The 21,534-nt window shown below is 43.6% G+C and overlaps 1 protein-coding gene across 2 annotated transcripts in view; it reads left to right on the top strand.

The window, feature by feature from the left end:
• The window catches only part of SYTL4 (synaptotagmin like 4), a 192,864-nt gene that overhangs the window by 23,771 nt on the left and 147,559 nt on the right, over positions 1 to 21,534 (top strand). For both annotated transcript variants that reach the window (XM_080652844.1, XM_080652845.1), the window contains exon 2: positions 770 to 828. The gene's annotated coding sequence lies outside the window, so the exon portion shown is untranslated. The remainder of the gene's footprint in view (positions 1 to 769; positions 829 to 21,534) is intronic.

Raw genomic sequence — 21,534 nt, 5'->3', positions numbered from 1 at the left:
GGGAGCCGGCCGGCCAACCTCCCAAGGTCCCTCGCCCCCTGCCGGCCAACCTCCCTCAGTCCCACCCCTGGCTGGCCAACCTCCTGCAGCCCCTCCCCCCAGCCAGCCAACCCCCCCTGATCAGCCCCGATGGGGGGGACTGGCCTGCCTGCCCTTATTGGCCCCAAACACCGAGGAACCCCACCTGTGCACGAATTCGTGCACCAGGCCTCTAGTCTATAATGATAAAAGTGTAATATGCTAATTAGAATGGATAGCTGAATGACCTTCTGGACGTTATTCTGGACGTCCTTCCAGATGAAGCCGTGGCGGCGGGGGCAGAGGCAGTTAGGGGCGATCAGGCAGGCAGTTGAGCAGTTAGGGGTGATCAGGCAAGCAGACAAGCAGCTAGGGGCATCAGGCAGGCAGGCATAATGGTTAGGGGTGATCAGGCAGGCAATCGAACAGTTAGAAGTGATGAGGCAGGCGGGCGAGCAGTTAGGGGCAATCAGGCAGGCAAATGAGTGGTTAGGGGTGATGAGGCAGGCATGCAAAGTGGTTAGGAGCCAGTGGTCCTGGATTGCGAGAGGGATGTCTGACTGCTGATTTAGGCCCGATTGCGAGAGGGTGCAGGCTGGACTGAGGGACCTCTGCCCCCCGCCCCACGTGCACGAATTTCATTTACTAGGCCTCTAGTATCATATGAAGGCCTTGATCAATTGGCCATAGTAGTATTTGCCAGGTAAAGTCACATTTCCTACTGTCTATACTCTATGTTTTTATTTTTCAGAAGGAAGTCACTAAGTCCAGCCCACACTGAAGAAGAGTTGAAGCTCCACGTCCTAGAGGGTGAGAATCTACACAAGTTATTTAGCATTCTTCTATAAGGAAGAACGATTTGGTTTCTCAAATTGTTACAGATTTGTACTTTGGAAGGTATTTCACTTAGGATCCTATGCCTCTTGGGCATGCTCCCATTGTTCTGGTTTTTGAGTACTTTCTTTTTTTAAAAAAATATATTTTATTGATTCTCCACAGAGAGGAAGGGAGAGGGATAGAGAGTTAGAAACATGGATGAGAGAGAAACATCGATCATCTGCTTCCTGCACACCTCCTACTGGAGATGTGCCCGCAACCAAGGTACACGCCCTTGACTGGAATCGAATCTGGGAACCTTGAGTCTGCAGGCCGACGCTCTATCCACTGAGCCAAACTGGTTAGGGCCGTTTTTGAGTACTTTCTTACTTTCTGGCACCATGGGATGCTCATTTCGCATATTCTCTGGCACAGCCATCACAGAGTCAGCCATTTCTCCAAAAAACCCTGGTTCCTTTTAGTAAATCAAAATATCTTCCACAATATGAAAGATCTAGTAGATTGTAGTAGCACCAATTAAACCCATTTGGAGGGGTGTGTAGGAAGTGGTTACAGGTACAAAGGAGAAAGCTGGAAGAGTCATAATCTGATTCTCTCCTGAATGATAGTGTATTATACATTTGGTGGCAATTTAAGAGTACAACCTTAGAGTCAGGTACTGTGGGTTTCAATGCCAGCTCTAGCTGTGTTTCTGTGAACCTCAATTTCCTCAATTATAATGAGTACTAGAGACCCATTGCACGAAATTTGTGCACAGAGGGGGTATCCCTCAGCCCGGCTTGCACCCTCTCCAATCTGGGACCCCTTGGGGGATGTCTGTCTGCTGGTTTAGGCCCAATACCGCAGTTGGACATCCCTCTCACAATCTGGGACCACTGGCTCCTAACTGCTCACCTGCCTGCCTGCCTGATTGCCCCTAACTGCTTCTGCCTGCCAGCCTGATCACCCCCTAACCACTCCCCTGCCAGCCTGATTGATGCCTAACTGCTCCCCTTCTGGCCCAATTGACCCCAACTGCCCTCCCCTGCTGGCCCAATCGCCCCCAACTGCCCTGCAGGCCTGGTCACCCCCAACTGCCCTCCCCTGCTGGCCTGATCTCTCCCCCAACTGCCCCCCCGCCGGCCTGATCTCGCCCCCAACTGCCCTCCCCTACAGGCCTGACCTCTCCCCCAACTGCCCCTTCCTGCCGGCATGATCTCGCCCCCAACTGCCCTCCCCTGCAGGCCTGGTGGCCCCCAACTGCCCTTCCCCTGCCGGCCTGATCTCGCCCCCAACTTCCTTCCCCTGCAGGCCTGATCTCGCCCCCAACTACCCTCCCCTGCAGGCCTGATCTCGCCCCCAACTGCCCTCCCCTACAGGCCTGACCTCTCCCCCAACTGCCCCTTCCTGCCGGCATGATCTCGCCCCCAACTGCCCTCCCCTGCAGGCCTGGTGGCCCCCAACTGCCCTTCCCCTGCCGGCCTGATCTCGCCCCCAACTTCCTTCCCCTGTAGGCCTGATCTCACGCCCAACTGCCCTCCCCTGCAGGCCTGATCTCACCCCCAACTGCCCTCCCCTGCAGTCCTGATCTCATCCTCAACTGCCCTCCCCTGCTGGCCTGATGGCCCCCAACTGCCCTCTCCTGCAGGCCTGGTCGCCCCCAACTGCCCTCCCCTGCTGGCCTGGTCTCCCCCAGCTGCCCTCCCCTGCAGGCCTGGGCACCCTTAACTGCCCTCCTCTGCCAGCCTGGTCGCCCCCATCTGCCCTCCCCTGCAGGCCTGGTCCCCCCAACTGCCCTCCCCGGCAGGCCTGGTTGACCCCAACTGCCCTCCCCTGCCAGCCCGGTTGCCCCCAACTGCCCTCCCCTGCTGACCTGTTTGCCCCCAACTGCCCTCCCCTGCCGGCCTGATTGCCCACAACTGCCCTCCGCTGACAGCCATCTTTTGGCGACCATCTTGTGATGGCAATCTTGTGGTAGCTGTCTTGTGGCGGCCGTCTTTGTGACGATGTGGGGTGCCCATCTTGTGATGACATGAGGGCCACGTAGGCTTTTATTAGTATAGATCAGGTGTCCTCAAACTACGGCCCACGGGCCACATGCGGCCCGCCGAGGACATTTATCTGGCCCGCCAGGTGCCGCTGCCTGTCCTGCTTAGCAGCCGACTCGTCCCGGGCCCACAGTGCGCGTAGGAATTTGTTCATAGTTTTTTTTTAAACTATAGGCCAGCCCTCCAACAGTCTGAGGGACAGTGAACTGGCCCCGTTTAAAAAGTTTGAGGACCCCTGGTATAGATCAGTGGTTGGCAAACTGCGGCTCGCGAGCCGCAGTTTGTTGCTCTGTTGACTAATGAGTTTTCTGACCACTGACCTACACTCTCGATTCCAATAATTACAGGCTGTTGTTGTTCCTTGTGATTAAGCCCCTAGCCCAGTGGTCAGCAAACTCATTAGTCAACAGAGCGGCAAACCGCGGCTCGCGAGCCGCATGTGGCTCGCGAGCCGCAGTTTGCCGACCACTGGTATATCTATATGAGGCTATCTCTCATGAGGCTATTGGGATGGTGATTAAATGATAAAGAACACATGCTTTGCACAGCACCTGCCACATTGTAAGCATTCATAATGTTAGCTATTATTAGTTTCAATTGTTTACTTGTCTGAACTAGCTACTATAATGTCATGAACAACTGTGAGCCCTTGCTTTTTTTTTATGCCTATATTATTCATTTTTCCTCTTGTTATATTTCTTTCCCTAGGAATAATTTTTATTTGACCCAGTGCATACTTTCCTTTGAGATCATCACCAAGAAGCTGCAAGTGCCATCACTGACCCATGCTGTACAAACACTAGTGGGTCTCTGTGAAGGTGACAGTTTTTGAGACCATTGGCTTGAAGTAGCTGCCTCTTCCCCAGAACTCTGTCCAGGTTAAGTCCACTCTTGAGGTTTTTTTTTCCCATTCTCTGTATGCTTTTAAAAAAATCTTTATTGTTGAAATTATTACATATATCCCTTTTCCCCCCTATTCACCCTTCTAGCCTGCCCCCGCCTCCCTGTGCCCCAGTCCTTCACCATCCTATTTTCTAAAGTCCATGGATTATGCATATATGCATACAAGTCACTCTTGAGTTTTTATCAAGGGGGGGAAGATAAAGCTCCACTCCCTGGAGGGTGAGAAAATTGTTGTTTGGATATTATATATTCATATTAAATTGCACTGAGCACCAGATCTCTTTTTATTAATAGAATAGAAATTCTTTATTTCCCTCCTAGAAAATTTAATGTCCCCTTGTCAGGTGAGCTCTTAAAAGTGATTCCTTTGAGAAGAAATTGTCTTCCTTTTGATCATGTGATTCTCCTCCTAAAGGCCCCTCCTATTTCACTTGGATGAAATCTAAAATGTCCCTCCTGAGTGTCAGCACCCCCTATTAGATTACCACATTTTTTATACCTGTGAGCCTTCTTCCATGATGCCCATGCCTGACATGTTGTTGTTTTTTTTCATAATTTCCTTCTCTAGCCTATCATTCAAACAAATAACTTTCAAAACTCCACCTGGAATAATTTAAGGAGTCCTAATACCTCCCTGTCTACCATCTTTTGAACACTAAACATTCAATTATTCCCTAGAATGAACTGGCCCTTGATATATGTATGGTTTTGTGTCTTTTAAATATTTGTATTAATCTTGTGTTCTCCCTAAAGAACATGTAAGTACCCCAGTCACGACAGTACTACTAGTAAGTATCTGCTTATTGAATACTAGAGGCCCAGTGCACGAAATTCGTGCACAGGACGGGGGTCCCCTCAGCCCAGCCTGCAACCTCTCCAATTTGGGACCCCTCGGGGGATGTCTGACTGCCGGTTTAGGCCCGATCCTGGGGATCAGGCCTAAACCGGCAGTCGGACATCCCTCTCACAATCCGGGAACACTGGCTTCTAACTGCTCACCTGCCTGCCTGCCTGATGGTCCCTAACTGCCCCCACCCCCCCGCCAGCATAGTTGCCCACAACAGCCTCCCCCCCCCCCCCCCCGTGGCCTGGTTTCCCCTAACTTCCACCCCCACTGGCCAGGTCGCCCCTTACTGCCCCCCCTGCTGGCCTGGTTGCCCTCAGTTGCCCCCCCTGCCAGGCTGGCTGCCCCTAACTGCCCTCCTGTCAGCCTGGTCACCCCTTACTGCCCCCCTGCTGGTGTGGTTGCCCCCCAACTGCCTTCCCCGCCAGTCTGGTCACACCTCACTGCCCCCCTCTGCTGGCCTGGTCAACCCTCACTGCCCCCACTGCTGGCCCGGTCACCCCTAACTGCCCTCCCCTGCACTCCTGGTTTCCCCCAACTGCCCTCCCTTGCAGGCCTGGTCCCTCCCAACTGCTCTCCCCTGCTGGCCTGATCACCCACAACTGCCCTCCCTTGCCGGCCATCTTGTGGTGACCATCTTGTGTCCACATGGGGGCAGCCATCTTGTGTGTTGAAGTGACAGTCAATTTGCACATTACTCTTAGATAGGATGAGTATGAAGATAAAGACTCTCTAATAGGTCTAGAATATACTTATCTACAAATTAGAATAAGGGGACTTCTTTTTTGTTTGTTTAATACATCTGAAAAAAATACATATACAAAAAACTGAGACATGAGAAAGCATTGGTTCAACACTAATGAGTCTACAAGAATTAGGATTTGGGGAAAGTGGAGAAGATTACCTAAACATTTTTAAAGATTGGAAACTGCACACAAAATAAGCTGCTAAAATCCCTATTAAGTCTTATGAGTTTTCATAAGATTCTCTCCATGATTTCTATTAAACCAGAGAGCCTCAATTGGCTGCTCTAAGGGTCCTCCTGCAAAACAGAAATATGAGGATTTTTTTGACTTGTCTGAATAAGAGGACTCTGACATCTGATGTCGTCAGTTTCACTGTGCCTTCTTTAATTTCTTGGCTATGATTATAGGACATTAACGCCCAACTCAGTCGAAAGCTGGATGTTCTCTCAAAGAGATTGCTATTTCTGAGTCTCAGAACTTGTAACCTTTATTTGTGGTTGGCCACTTGGGGCTCGTGATCTCAAGCAATGTCTAATCTTTCTGTAGGAATTGACTATTTTACATTGTCATTTCTAGTTCATGCTGGTGTGGCCTTCATCCATGCCTGTGACTTGAATCTTCATTGCTGTAGCTACTCTAAAACAAAAATCTAGATATAAATGGAGTATCAGATGGGTGCCAATTATACTTTGAGGATAACAGGAAAGTGAGTGCAGGGGAAATATATCTTTTGACAATTCAGAGTGACTTTCCACATATATTACCAGGCAGTGACTTTCAGAAAATATCCATTTCTCCACAAACAAAACATGACCAACTGTATTGTTTGCCTTCATCACTTTACAAAGTTCCGTTCTCACATTGTATGATTTTACTTAGAGAGTTTGCATGATACATTGTAGAAAGTTAATTAATTGCATGTAATTGGGTCAGAGAAGGGAATAAGTAAGCAGCCACGACCTGGAACCAGTAAGATAATAAAGTGCCTGAAATGAACTATGGGACTTATTTTATTTATTTTTAATTTTATAATTGATTTCAGAGAGGAAGGGAGAGGGAAAGAGAGATAGAAACATCAATGCTAAGAGAGAATCATTGATTGGCTGCTTCCTGCATGACCCCAGTGGTCGAGCCCACAACCCGGGCATGTGTCCTGACCGGGAATTGAAGCGTGACCTCCTGGTTCATAGGTTGATGCTCAACCACTAAGCCATGCCGACTGGGCACTGTGGGACTTTAGAATTTTAATGTTGTTTAAAGATGTGGATTGCCTGCTCTAAAAGTAATTGAAGAAAAAAAAATGGGAGAAATGTTAAGTTGGAGTCAAAAGTCATCCTCATTTCCTACAGAACAAGGTAGAGAAGAACCTTTTCTTGTTTTCAAAATACACAACTGGAAAAGAGAATTGGAAAATCTACATAATAATTTACCTTCCTGCTGTGCTATGGTTGTGTCCCATTTGATAGTACCATTGTTCCTCGTTTCATTTTCTTTACAGGTCTTATAACTGAAACTGTTTCATATCTCTGATAGTGTAATTTTGGGACTCATCCTTTGCTCTGAAGAGAGCTGGTTCATTTCCTGGTAAATGTTATATTGGGACACTAGAATATTTCCTGAGGAAGAATCTTTAGCATCTTGGAAGCAGGAAATAGAGAAAAAGCACTGTCATTATCCTCAGCAAATTATCAGTGACTACACTAATAAAAGAGAAATATGCAAATTGACCATACCTCCATGACGCCCACCAGCCAATCAGGAGTGAGTATACAAATTAACCCAACAAATATGGAAGGTTAATTTGCATACACAGGCATGGAGCGAAGACTGAAGGCTCTGGTCCGAGCAAAGACTGAAGACTGAAGACGACTGAGGACTGAAGAGGCTTGGCTTCTCCTCTGTGGCTGGAGCAGAGAAGCCTCGAGGCTGTGGCTGGAGTGAAGGCCTGGGTCCTGGGTGCTGGAGGAAAACCGGTGCCAGCAGCCAGGGGAAGGAAGGCCTATTGCACGAATCTTCATGCAATGGGCCTCTAGTTAGAAATATATAAAGCTGCCAGGGTTTCTGTGACGGAAAGGGTTTCTGTGACGGAAAGCCAGAGTAGCAAAGGTGGGTTCAGTCTGTAGAAACTCACATTGCCATTCTTCATAAGCAACTGCACAGTAAATCATGGAGTACACAGATCATGCATATTCAGCAAGTAAGATCCTATGCTGTCCATGTGGATTACTTGGCTGTGGATCTGAACTGTTGCCCCTGTCCTCTAGTTGACTAGAGCAGGTGAATCCTGGTGCACAAGGGTTCCAGTTGTTATTGCTCTTGCCTTCTAGTGAACTGTTTTAATTTTTTATAGAAAACAGCTTTCTTGTGATGTTAATTCACATTTAAAGTATATAATTCAGTGGTTTTTAATATATACACAGAGTTGTGGAACCATCACCCCAATCACTATTAGAATATTTTCATTACCTCAAAAAGAAACCCTGTAACCTTCAGCTATAACCATCTTAATCCTCCATTCCCTCAAGCCCTGGGCAGCCATTGATGTATATTTTGTCCCTATATATTTTTCCTATTCTGGACATTTCATATATTGTAAATGGAATCATATAATATGTGGTCTTTTGTGACTGGTTGTTTTTACTTAGCATAATGTTTTCAAGGTTCATTTATGTTATAGCATATTAGTACTTCATTTCATATACAGTGGTGTCCCCAAAAATGTATACACACTTTAACAGCTGATAGCTCAATTGATGTTTCTTTCTTTTTAGATTTAACCCATTGGAATTAATAATGTATAATAAGTGTGTGTACATTTGGGGGACACCCTGTATGCTTGTGTGTGTGTGTTTGTGTGTATGTGTGTATATCAGCTATATTGAGATATTATTCATCTAATGTACAAGTCACGCATTTAAAGTGAATGATTCAATGGTATTTAATATAACCACAGAGGCATGCAATTACCAGTCATTTTAGAACACCTGTTTTCAATTATCTTGGGTCTATACCTAGGAGTGGAATTGGTGGATCATATGGTAATTCTGTTTAACTTTTTCAGAAAGTGCCAAACTTTACATAGTTGCTGCACTATTTTATAGTCCTACCATCAATGTACAAAGGTTCCAATTTCTCCATATCTTCACCAACACTTGTTAGTTTCTGTTTTCTTGATGATGGCCAGCATAGCAGGAAGAAAGTGATATCTCCTTATGGTTTTATTTTGTATTTCTCAAATAATGCTGTTGAACAACTTTTCATGTGTTTGTTGGTCATTTGTATAACTTCTTTGGAAAATGTCTGTTCAAGCCCTTTGTTTATTTTTAATTGGACTGTTTGTCATTTTGTTGTTGAATTGTAAGAGCCTTTTATATGTTCTAGATATTAAACCCTTATCAGCTATATGGTTTGCAAATATTTTCTTCCATTCTGTAAGTTGTCTTCTCTTTCGAAGATTATTGTTTTAGAGTAGGTGTAGCTTCACAGCAAATTTGAGAGAATGGTACAGAGATTTCCCATAAACCCCCTGCCTTTACACACTTAGAGCCTCCCCCATTTTCTACATTCTCCACCAGAGTGGTACTTTTGTTACAGTTGATGAACCTATGTTGATACAACATGATCTCCCAAAGTTCATAGTTTACCTTAAAGTTCACTGTTGATGTGCATTCTGTGGGCTTGGACAAATGTATGATGACATGTTTCCATGATTGTAATACTACAGAGAGCACTGCCCTAAAAATCCTTTGTGCCCAGTCCCCTTATACCCCATAATCCCTGGCTACCACTGATCTTTTTTGCTGGCTCCATAGTTTTGCTTTTTCCAGAATGTCATTTAGTTAGAATCATACAGTATGTAGCCTTTTCACATTGGCTGTTTTCATGTAGTTGTAAGCATTTAAGGTTCCTCCATATCTTTTCATGGCTTGATATGTCATCTCTTTATAGTACTGAATACTATTCCATTGTCTAGATGTACTAAGTTTATTTGTTTATTCACCTACTGAAGGACATCTTGGTTGCTTCCAAAGTTTTGGAAATTATGAATAAAGCTGCTATAAATATTTGTGTGCAGATTTTTGTGTGGACATAAGTTTTCATCTTTTTTAGGTAAATAAGTATGATTGCTGGGTTGTATGGTAACAATAAGTTCAGTTTTGTAATAAACTTGCAAACTGTCTTTCAAAGTGGCTACACCATTTTGAATTCCCACTAGCAATGAATTAGAGAATTCCTGTCACTCCACATTCTTCTCGGCATTTGGTGTTGTCTGTGCTCTGGGTTTTGGCCATTCTAATAGGTGTGTAGTGATATCTCCTTGTTGTTTTAATTTGCAATTTCCTGAAGACATATGATGTAGATTTTCTTTTCATGTGCTTACTTGCTATCTATATATATTCTTTGGTGAACTGTTTGGTAAGGTCTTTGGCCTATTTTTTAGGTGAGTGTTTGCTTTCTTATTGTTTATTTTTAAGACTTCTTTGTATATTTTGGATAACAGTCCCTTATTAGATGTGTCTTTTGCAAACATTTTTATATAGATAAATATGACATGTAATATTACATTACTTTCAGGTGTACAACATAATGGTTTGATATTTGTACAATATCACCACAATAAGTTAGTTAACAACCATGACCATGCATGGTTATAACTTTTTTGTGATGAGAATTTTCAAGATCGTTCTCTTAGTGACTTTCAACTGTACAATACAGTATTATTGACTATAGTCACCATGCTGTACATTACATCCCTAGGACTTATCTACCCTATTTAATAATCCTATCTAATAAAGAGGGAATAAGAAAATTGACCATCACACCATAACAAGATGGCTGTGCCCACAGCAGAGGCCAAGTTCCCGTAACGAGCCCTAACAAGCAATCAGCAGGGACCTGAGGCTGCCTGGCACTGGGCCTGGGCAGGAGATCGGAGGCTGTGCCCCTGCCTGGTAGGGCTTGACAGGGGACCTCAGACTGCGTCCCCCACCTTGCAGGGCTTGATGGGGGACCTCAGGCTGCACCCCCCACCCCAGCGCCGGGCCGGGGGACCTCAGGCCACGCCCCATGCCCTGGCGCTGGGCCGGGGGACCTGAGGCCATGCCCCCCCCCCGGGACAGGCTTGACAGGAGATCTTAGGCTGTGCCCCTGCCTAGCGGGACTTGACGGGGGATCTCAGGCTGAACCCCACCACTGGTGCCGGATTCGGGGACCTCAGGCTGTGCTCCCCGCAATGTGGGGCTTGACAAGGGACCTCAGGCTGTGCCCCCCGCCCCGGCGCTGGGCCAGGGGACCTGAGGGTGTTCCCCCCCGCCCAACGGGGGTTGATGGGGACCTCAAGGCATATCCCCCGGCCTGGGCCGGGGAACCTGAGGCTGCGCCCCACCCCACTGGCAGGGCTTGATGGGGGTGGGGCCAGCCCGGACTGGATCTAGCCCAGTGGGGGTGGGGCTGGCCAGGTCTGGATCTCATGCGATTTCAAGGGCCACGTGGGTGGGCAGGGACTTGACTCTGGTTCCTGTGGCACACCCCAGACTCTTGACAAGAGGAAGATTTTCATATAAATTTTAACTAATTTTCTTTAATCTCTGACACTTGTATTATAGAGAAAGGGCAAATCGCAATATTAAAATATTTCCTCTAATCCCTTTTATTTTATTTTTTAAATTTATTTATTTATTTATTTATTTATTTATTGTTTGAAGTATTACAAATAGTAGTACATATGTCTCCTTTTTTTTCCCCATTGACCTCCCCCCGGCCTCCCCTACCCCCCAGTACATGCGTTTACCTGCCCTCACCCCAGTGTCTTGTATCCATTGGTTATGCTTATATGCATGTGTACAAGTCCTTCGGTTGATCTCTTACAGCCCCCCCGCAACCTCCTCTGCCTTCCCGCTGTAGTTTGACAGTCTGTTCAAGGCTTCTTTGCCTCTGTATCTATTTTCCCCCCATTTCTTTCCTTTAAAAAATCTTGCCTCTGCAGACTAGAAATAAACATATAATAACAAAAAATGTTTGAGTCCCAATTTCAATGTCCAACAGTTCTGAGTCCCTGTTTCAATGTCAAACAGTTCCTTATGTGTACATGTCAGCAATGATATCTGGATGGTAGGCACATGGTGGCAATGCAGGTCCGACCCTCTCTGGTTTGGTCCTAGGCAACCTGCTGTGACGCACAGCTGCTGACTGCTAGCGTGGCAAGGCGTCATCAGCGTCTTCCATCTCTGGACTGTTTCTCCTCTTGTCTTCTTGGTTGGAGCAGACCTGTCAATTCCTATATATTTCAGGAATCCACATGGTCTTGGAGTTGTTTTCTGAAAATATACAAACATATTCTCGACCAAAAGTTAATAAAGGAATCTTTTCTATATAATTGATTTGGGATCCTTTTTTATTTTTGCCCAAACGATTTTCCTTTGTCTTATTTAGACACCATGTGTGTTTTTCATGGGTGTCTTGCTGTTAGCATTACAAATGAAAATTAATTTTGTAAAGTAAAAATTTTCTAGATGTAATTTACTTATAGGATATTTTTCCTTACATGATATTACCCTACTATGCCCCCTCTTTTTGGTTAATGGAGGCTTTTGTAAATTTTATAATGCAGTCTTGATAACTTTAAATTTTAATTTTTTGCACAAAAATATGACTGCTTTAGTTTCATTGCATGTTCAGGAATTTTACCATGAGATGAACTACCAATAGAAATTTTAGTTACTACTTTAGGGACAGCTTTTTGTCCAGTACAATTAAATTTTCTTGAATACTCACTTATTTCAATTAGCCTATTTAAATTAATCTGAAAACTTGATTATTATTTTACTGTCAAATTTAATACTCTACCAACAATCTTAGTTTACCCTGTAAATATTAGTGGAAAGGATTATTTGCATTCTTGAGTAGTCCCTGAGCATTCCTGGTGCTAGGCTGGATTTAGATATAGGGCAGCTGCTGTCGGCCAAGTCTCTGCCTGTCACCTGTGTCCCGATCTGAGCTGGGCGTGGGAAGCAAAGCAGCCATGGGGGCAGGAGACCTCCCTCAGATGGGGTGAGGGTTCAGGCCCCTGCAAGGCTGTGGGGGTGAGGGTCTGTGCCCCACCTCTGTTGATCCCCAAGTTCTCTCCTGATGGCCCCTCTGCAACTGTGCCTGTCTTAGGATGTTCCTTCCCTGAGGAATCTTACCCGTCTCTGGCTAACCAGTCATCCTCGGCGGCCAAGCAGGGTGATGTGAGGTTCAGTTCTGTCTCCTTGGTAGCCTATGCCCCTGTGGCCTCCACGCCCAGCACCTGCCTTGGGATCCCCTGGCCTGCTGGCAGGGCCCCAGCACTGATCACATATCTCGGGGAACTCAGGTTTCTTCTCCAGGGAGAGCCCAGCTCACACGATTGGGCGAGAGACAGATCGATGGTACCAGCCACCACGAGGCTTCAAGCTCAGCATGAACAGAAAGCTCAGGCAACAGCTGAGGGCAATTGGATTGTGAGAAGAGGGTCCCTCTTGGCACAAAAGGCAAGAGGGGCCAATATAGAATGCTCAAGTGCCTTCCCAGTGCCTTAATTCCTTCTGAAAGGGATTAAATCCTTTCATGTCTTTTTTTTTTAATTGCTGCCAAACATTCCAAGAATTAGTTTGTAAGTTTGTTTGGGATAATTGTACAATATGCTGTTGTAAAATATCTAAAATTATAATGACATTGAAGAATAATATCATGTAAGGATATTCTTTGCTCTAGGCCATGGCAATTCAATTTCAAACGGGCTGTCAATTTCTTTTTGTAACTTTATATAAACTTTGTCAGGGAGGCAAAAACACAAATTACTTACTTTAGTTCAACAGGCCAAATATATTGACTTTCAATTACAATCCTTATGACTTTTGAAGGAAACTTCTCATTGTTTCCTTCCAAAATAATTTTCGGGCTACAGAGAGTTTCATTTAAAAATCTTTGTCACACGAAACAATTTCTCTTAAGGTTATGGTGACCACTAGTATGGATTAGATTTAATATTTTATTTTTTAATAATTTTTTAAATTTTTTTTACATATGTGTCCTTATTCCCCCATAAACCCCCACCCCCCACTTATGCCCCACCCCTTGTTGTCTGTGTCCATTGATTAGGCTCATATGCATGCACACAATTCCCTTTGTTGATCTCTCCACCTTATCCCCACCCTCCCCTACCTTCCCTGAGGTATGACATACTGATCGACGTTTCTCAGTCTCTGGATCTGTTCTTGTTCATCAGTCTATGCCGTTCATTATATTCCACAAATGAGTGAGATCATGTGATATTTATCTTTCTCTGCCTGGATTATTTCACTTAGCATAATGCTCTCCATCTCCATCCATGTTGTTGCAAATGGTAAGAACTCCATCTTTTTTTACCGCAGCGTAGTATTCCATTGTGTAGATGTACCACGGTATTTTTAACCACTCATCTGCTGTTGGGCACTTAGGCTGTTTCCAAATCTTAGCTATGGTGAATTGTGCTGCGATGAACACAGGGGTGCATATATCCGTTCTGATTGGTGTTTCTAGTTTCTTGGGATATATTCCTAGAAGTGGGATCACTGGGTCAAATGGGAGTTCTATTTTTAGTTTTTTGAGGAAACTCCATACTGTTCTCCACAGTGGCTGCACCAGTCTGCATTCCCACCAGCAGTGCAAAAGAATTCCTTTTTCTCTGCATCCTCGCCAACACTTATCGTTTGTTGATTTGTTGATGATAGCCATTCTGACAGGTGTAAGATGGTACCGCATTGTTGTTTTGATTTTCATCTCTCTGATGATTAGTGACTTTGAGCAGGTTTTCATATGTCTCTTGGCCTTCCTGTCTTCTTTCGGAAAGTGTCTATTTAGATCAGTTGCCCATTTTTTGATTGGGTTGTTTATCTTCTTTTTGTTAAGTTGTATGAGTTCTCTGTAAATGTTGGAGATTAAACCCTTATCGTTGATATCATTGGCAAATATGTTCTCCCATGCAGTGGGCTTTCTTGTTGTTTTATTGATGGTTTCCTTTGCTGTGCAAAAACTTTTTATTTTCATTTAGTCCCATTTGTTTATTTTCTCTTTAGTTTCCATTGCCCTAGGGGCAGTATTAGTGAAGAAGTTCCTTCGGCATATGTCTGAGATTTTTCTGCCTGTGGATTCCTCTAGTATTTTTATGGTTTCCCGTCTTATGTTTAAGTCCTATATCCATTTTGAGTTTATTTTTGTGTATGGTGTAAGTTGGTGATCTAGCTTCATATTTTGCATGTATTTGTCCAATTTTCCCAACACCATTTGATGAAGAGACTGTCTTGACTCCATTGTATGTTCCTGCCTCCTTTGTCAAATATTAATTGAGCATAGTGATTTGGGTCAACTTCTGGGTTCTCTATTCATTTCCATTGATCTATATGTCTGTTCTTGTGCCAGTACCAGGCTGTTTTAAGAACAGTGGCTTTGTAATACCGCTTGATATCTGCTATTGAGATCCCACCTACTTTGTTCTTCTTTCTCAGGATTGCTGTAGCTATTCGGGGTCTTTTTATTCCAGATAAATTTTTGGAAAGTTCATTCTAGGTCTGTGAAATATGTTGTTGGTATTTTAATGGGAAGTGTGTTGAATTTATAGCTTGCTTCGGGTAGTATGGACATTTTGATGATATTGATTCTACCAATCCATGAACATGGTATGTTCCATCTGTTTATGTCTTCCTCTATCTCTTTTTTTCAGTGTCGTGTAGTTTTCCACGTATAGGTCTTTTACCTCCTTAGTTAAATTTATTCCTAGGTATCTTAATTTTTTAGGTGTGATGGTAAATGGCATTGCTTTTTTAGTATCTCTTTCTGTAAGTTCATTATTGGTGTATAGAAATGCCATAGATTTCTTGGCATTAATTTTGTATCCTGCTACATTGCCGAATTCATTTATTAAGTCTAGTAATTTTTTGATGGGGTCTTAAGGTTTTCTATGTAAAATATCATGTCATCTGCGAATAAGAACAGTTTTACTTCTTCTTTTCCAATTTGGATGCCTTTTATTTCTTCTTCTTCTCTGATCATAATGGCTAGTACTTCCAGCACTATATTGAACAGGAGTGGTGATAATGGGCATCCCTGTCTTGTTCCTGTTCTTAGGGGAAATGGTTTTAGTTTTTGCCCATTGACTATGATGTTGGCTATGGGTTTGTCATATATGGCTTTTATTATATTCAGGTATGATCCTTCTATTCCCACCTTGCTGAGAGTTTTTATCAAGAAAGGGTGTTGGATTTTGTCAAATGCTTTTTCTGCATCAATTGATATGACTATGTGATTTTTATGTCTCAATTTGTTTAGGTGATGTATCACGTTTATTGATTTGCGGATATTGTACCATCCTTGCATCCCCAGGATAAATCCTACTTGGTCATGGTGTATGATCTTTCTGACGTACTGCTGGATTCGATTTGCTAGAATTTTGTTGAGGATTTTGGCATCTACATTCATGAGGGATATTGGCCTGTAATTCTCTTTCATTGTGTTATCTTTATCTGGTTTTGGTATTAGGGTGATGCTGGCTTCATAGAAGGAGCTTGGAAGTGTTCCTCTTGAGTTTTCTTGAATAGTCTGAGGAGGATATGTTTTAGTTCTTCCTTGAATGTTTGGTAAAACTCTCCTGTGAAGCCGTCTGGCCCCGGCCTTTTGTTTGCTGGAAGCTTTTTTTTTTTTTTAATATATTTTATTGATATTTTACAGAGAGGAAGGGAGAGGGATAGAGAGCTAGAAACATCGATGAGAGAGAAACATCGATCAGCTGCCACCTGCACACCTAGCACTGGGGATGTGCCCGCAACCAAGGTACATGCCCTTGAACGGAATCGAACCCGGGACCCTTCAGTCCGCAGACCGACGCTCTATCCACTGAGCCAAACCGGTTTCGGCTGCTGGAAGCTTTTTGATGACTGCTCAATTTCTTCCATACTTACTGGCCTATTGAGATATTTAAAATCTTCCTGATTGAGTTTTGGAAGGTTGTATTTTTCTAGGAATATGTCCATTTCCTCCAGGTTGTGTAGTTTGTTAGAATAGAGTTGTTCATAGTATTTTTTAACAATCCTTTGTATTTCTGTGGGGTCTATTGTTATTTTGCCTCTTTCACATCTGATTTTGTTTATTTGGGTCCTCTCTCTTTGCTTCTTGGTGAGCCTGGCTAGAAGTTCATCAATCTTCTTTTTCCTTTCAAAGAACCAGCTCTTGGTTTTGTTGATCTTTTGTATTGTTTTTTTTGGTCTCTATGTCATTCATTTCTGCTCTGATCTTTATTATGTCCTTTCTTCTGCTCACTGGGCTTTTATTGTTGCTCTCTTTCTAATTTTTTGAGTTTTTGAGTTAGCTGATTTATTGCCATTTTTTCTTGTTTTTTGAGGTAGGCCTGTTGAGCTATAAACTGCCCTCTCAGGACTGCTTTCATTTTGTCCCATTGCATTTGCATTGTTGTGTTTTTATTGTCATTAGTCTCCAGGATGTTTTTAATTTCTTCTTTGATCTCGTTGATCACCCAGTCATTGTTTAATAGCATGCTATTCAGCTTCCAAGTGTTCGAATTTTTTGGAATGTTTTTATTGTAGTTCATTTCTAATATTATGCCATTGTGGTCTGAGAAAATGCTTGATATGATTTTAATCTTTTTGAATTTCGGGAGACTTTGCTTGTGACCCAATATGTGGTCTATTTTTGAAAATGTCCCATGTGCACTTGAGAAGAATGTATACGCCATGGCTTTGGGGTGAAATGCTCTGAAGATGTCAATTAGATCCATTTGATCTAGTGTGTCATTTAGAATTGCTGTTTCTTTGCTGATTTTTTGTCTAGAGGATTTATCCAGTGATTTCAGTGGTGTATTAAAGTCTCCTACTATGATTGTATTGTTATCGATCTCTCCCTTGATATCTTCCAGGAGTTTTTTTATGTATTTGGGTGCTCCTCCATTGGGTGCATATATGTTTACCAGAGTTATATTTTCTTGTTGAATTGTTCCCTTTAGTATTATGTAGTGGCCTTTCTTATCTCTTGTTATGGCCTTTACTTTGAGGTCTATTTTATCAGATATAAGTATCGCAACTCCAGCTTTTTTCTCATTTCCATTTGCCTGAAAAATGTTTTTCCATCCCTTCACTCTCAGTCTGTGTGAATCCCTTGCTCTGAGGTGGGTCTCTTGTAGACAGCAAATATATGGGTCATGTTTTCTTATCCATTCAGCTACCCTATGTCTTTTGATTGGTGCATTTAATCCATTTACGTTTAATGTCATTATTGACAAGTACATGTTTGTTGTCATATTTTTCCTTAGTGTTTGTGTTTCTTTTTGCCTTTCCCTTTCTTTTTTTACAGCAGTCCCTTTATCATTTCTTGCATTGCTGGCTTGGTAGTGATAAACTCTCTTAGCCCTTTTTTGTGTGTGAAGCTCCTGATTCCACCTTCAATTTTGAATGATAGCCTTGCTGGGTATAGTATTCTTGGATTCACTCCTTTGCTTTGCATCACTTTGTATATTTCATTCCATTCCCTTCTGGCCTGGTGTGTTTCTGTTGAGAAATCAGTTGATATTCTAATAGGAGATCCCTTGTAGGTAACTTTCTGTCTCTCTCTGGCAGCCTTTAAGATTCTTACTTTGTCATTAGTGTTCGCCAATTTAATTATGATGTGTCTTGGTGTCGGTCTTTTGGGGTTCAACTTCTTTGGGACTCTGTGTACTTCTTGGACTTGTATAGTTTTTTTCTTGCCAATATCAGGGAAGTTTTCTGTCATTATTTCTTCAAACAGGTTTTCTATTCCTTGCTTCTCTTCCTCGCCTTCTGGTATCCCTATTATTCGAATATTGTTTTCGTTTTGTGTTGTCCCAAAGCTCCCTTAGGCTCTCCTCTTGCTTTTTAAGTCTTCTGTCTAGTTGCTGCTGTGCTTGTGTGTTTTTTCCTACCTTGTCTTCTAATTCGCTGATGCGGTCCTCAGCCTCTTCTAGTCTACTGTTTAAGCCTTCCAATATGTTCTTTATTGCAGCTATGTCGTTCTTCATCTCCCCTTGGTTTCTTTTCATGTTGGTGACATTCGCATTCAGCTCCTTAAAATTCTTGTTGAGTTGTGCGTATTTGTCATCCAGCCATTTAAACATCCTTATAACCATTACTCTGAATTCTTTCTCTGAGAAGCTGCTAGCCTCAATTTCATTTAACTCTCTTTCTGAGGATTCCTCTTTTTCTTTCCTTTGGGAGTTGCTTTTTTGTCTCCCCATGTCTTCCTGTAATGTTTTAATTGTAGATTCAATTGCTTTGCTACCCAGGTTATTTTGGTGATGGTGCTACTGATGTAATCTTTCAGTTCCCTGGGCTTGGTAATCTAGTGTAGCTCCCTACTTGAGCTATTTGGGTTCTCTTGATGTAGGCCTGCGAGCTGGACAGGCACAACTGCGGTATCTAGAAGTCAGCAGCCGTGGAGGGGAGTATCCCAATTTTTGCTCTCTTGCACCCTTAATTGAAATCACGCGTGTCCAGTGGGGACTCACAGTGGCACCTAGGGACTGTCTTTGGGGGTGATGTGGCTCAGGGGGCCTGCACTCTGGAAAGGCGTGACTGTGGTTCCCAGATTTCTGTAGTTATGGGGTGGGCAGACTCAACTTTCGCTTCTGCACCTGTGGTGGATAGGCACTTACTCCCAGTGGCGGCTCACAGGCGCACCCGCGGTAAGTTTGCCAGCGAGGCACACTGAAGCACTCTGAAGGGCCCTGGCAGTGTAGCCATGTAATTGGGGTGCCTACCTTCTAAAGATTTCTCTTTAGGGCAGATCCTATGGCCTCAGGGAGTATTCAGATTCCATGGTGTTATTCAGGGTGGGATCTGGGTGTGGTTATATTGGTTGCCTGGAGACTGGAGGGAGGGGCTATCTCTCAGGAGAAAATGGCAACTGGGGCTTAGATATGACTCAGCACCAGACTCGCTACCACCTCTTCTGGACCATCCACTGCCTACTCTCCCCAAATTCCACAACTCCACCAATTCTCCTGCACCTTAGCCACAGGCAAGTGTCTGTATCTGAAAGGTCCTACGAACTAGGTTCAGTGGAGAAAGGCGCAGGTCCCAGCTCTAGGAGGGACTGCATCTCTGCAAGTTCCTCTTGCCAGCACTGCGCGGTCCGGCAGCTCTTCAGGGCTGCCTTTGAGCTCAGATCCCAGACTCCAAGGTCTAAAATCCACTACCTCCCGCAGTCCCGTGGACCCTTTTTTTTTTTCCAGTCAGACACTTTGCCTCTCCTCAGGGACACGGCTTGGCACTGTGTAGTTTCTCCCTGACCTTCTGGGCACAGAGGTCTGGCAGATTCTACTGCCTAGATCTTTGATTTTACCTTTATCAGGGCATCTCTGCTCTTCCCGGCTGCAAACTGTCTCACCAGCTGCACCTCCTTCGCCAATTCGGGCTGGATTCCACTCATTTCAGCTGCTCCCTCTATTTGCTCCAGAACAAGGCTCAGGACATGTCTGTCTATTCTACCGCCATTTTGTCTCTCTCTAATTCCCTTTTAATGTGGACGAATTTTGTACACTGGGTCACTAGTATATCTATAAAAGCCTAATATGCTAAGTGTCCATCCAGGTAACGACATCACGTAGCAACGCCCGGCTTCCTCTCCCTAGCAATGATTAGCCTTCTTGCAGTTTCTTCAGCACAGGAACATGACTTGCTTTATAGCCAGGTGGAATCATTTCACACTTTAACCAAATGTCTGTGAAGCATTTTCCTGTGCCTCATCTCATTTGATCCTCACAGAAGTCCTGGAGTAGGAAGATAGGAGACTTGGTGGAATCCTGTTTTCTTTTCATTAGCTGGAAAATGGAGATTTAGAAAGCTTAGAAACTTGACCCGACTGAAAAGAAATAATAAATGGTGCACCTTGAAAATGACTTTAGGTTTTCTCACTGCACAGAATATAGTCAAACACTGCTGCAGTTAAATATTTTACCCTTTGTTCTCCCTGTGTGATGTACAATAATATGCTTTGTGTTGATATTTACTGCTGTGTTGCTGACAATCATCTGAACGAGAAGTTGGGGTGCTTCTCTGAGCTGGAAAAAGTTTAGCTACATCACAAAGCAGATCCAATTAAGCAAGTTTATTCGATATGTATAAAAGGCTAAGTTGAGTTGCGCATGCGCGATACGTGCAAAGCTCTCGCTGGCGCCATTGCACGCATTGTTTTGATCTGTCATTTTTTATTATAAATTTGGTTGACACTTCTATTATAGAGGAAGGGTGAAAGCAATATTAACATATTTCTTCTAATTAATTTCCTTTCAATGTGCATGAATTTGTGCACTGGCCCATTAGTTTATTTTATAAAAGGATGTTTCTATCTTTGCACCACCCATTTTGCCCATCTCCACATTTGACAACCACCAAATCTGTTCTCTGTTTGAGTTCAGTCTTTGTGTTTGTTTTAGATTCCACATATAAGTCAGGTCACATATTATTTCTCATTCTCCCTCTGACTTATTTCACCTAGCATAATGCCTTAACACGTTAAGCCCCATGTCAGTCACTGTTGACTGACACTATACTTTCCATCCAGAAGACAATACAGGCTGGACGTTTAATGTGTTAAGATCCATTTGTGTTATCTCATATAGCAAGATTTCCATATTTTTATTCTAATTTTGTACTTTATTTATTTACCTATTTAAGATATAACTGCCATATAAATTAGTTTCAGCTGTACAGCAAAATTATTTGATAGTAATATATATTATGAAATGATCACCACAATAAGTCTCATTAACAGCCATCACTGTACATAGTTAAAATTTGTTTTCTTGTGATAAGAACTTTTAAGATTTACTTTCTTGAAAAATAACTTGAAGCTGACACAAGGGAGGCGAAAAAATGGCAGCGGAATAGACAGACAAGTTCCGAGTCTTGTCCCAGAGCAGATAGAAAGAACAGCTGAGGGTCGCACGGGTAGTGTTTGTTGGTGAGTTGAGGGACACCTATACTGCAGGAGATGGTGGGGGACTGCTGGATGGGGCTCCCCTGACCGGGCAGCTCTCACTGCTGCTGGGTTCCCTCCCGGAGCGAATGGCTAAGACGCGGAGACTGCGCCATCTTGAAGGGGAAAGTGGATGTTATTGGAAGCCTGAAAATCTACA

Source organism: Plecotus auritus (genome assembly GCF_963455305.1).
Source record: "Plecotus auritus genome assembly, chromosome: X".
NCBI classification, from domain to species: Eukaryota; Metazoa; Chordata; class Mammalia; order Chiroptera; family Vespertilionidae; genus Plecotus; species Plecotus auritus.
The sequence above is the reverse complement of the archived record's forward strand: the minus strand, read 5'-3'. Positions and strand labels throughout refer to the sequence as shown.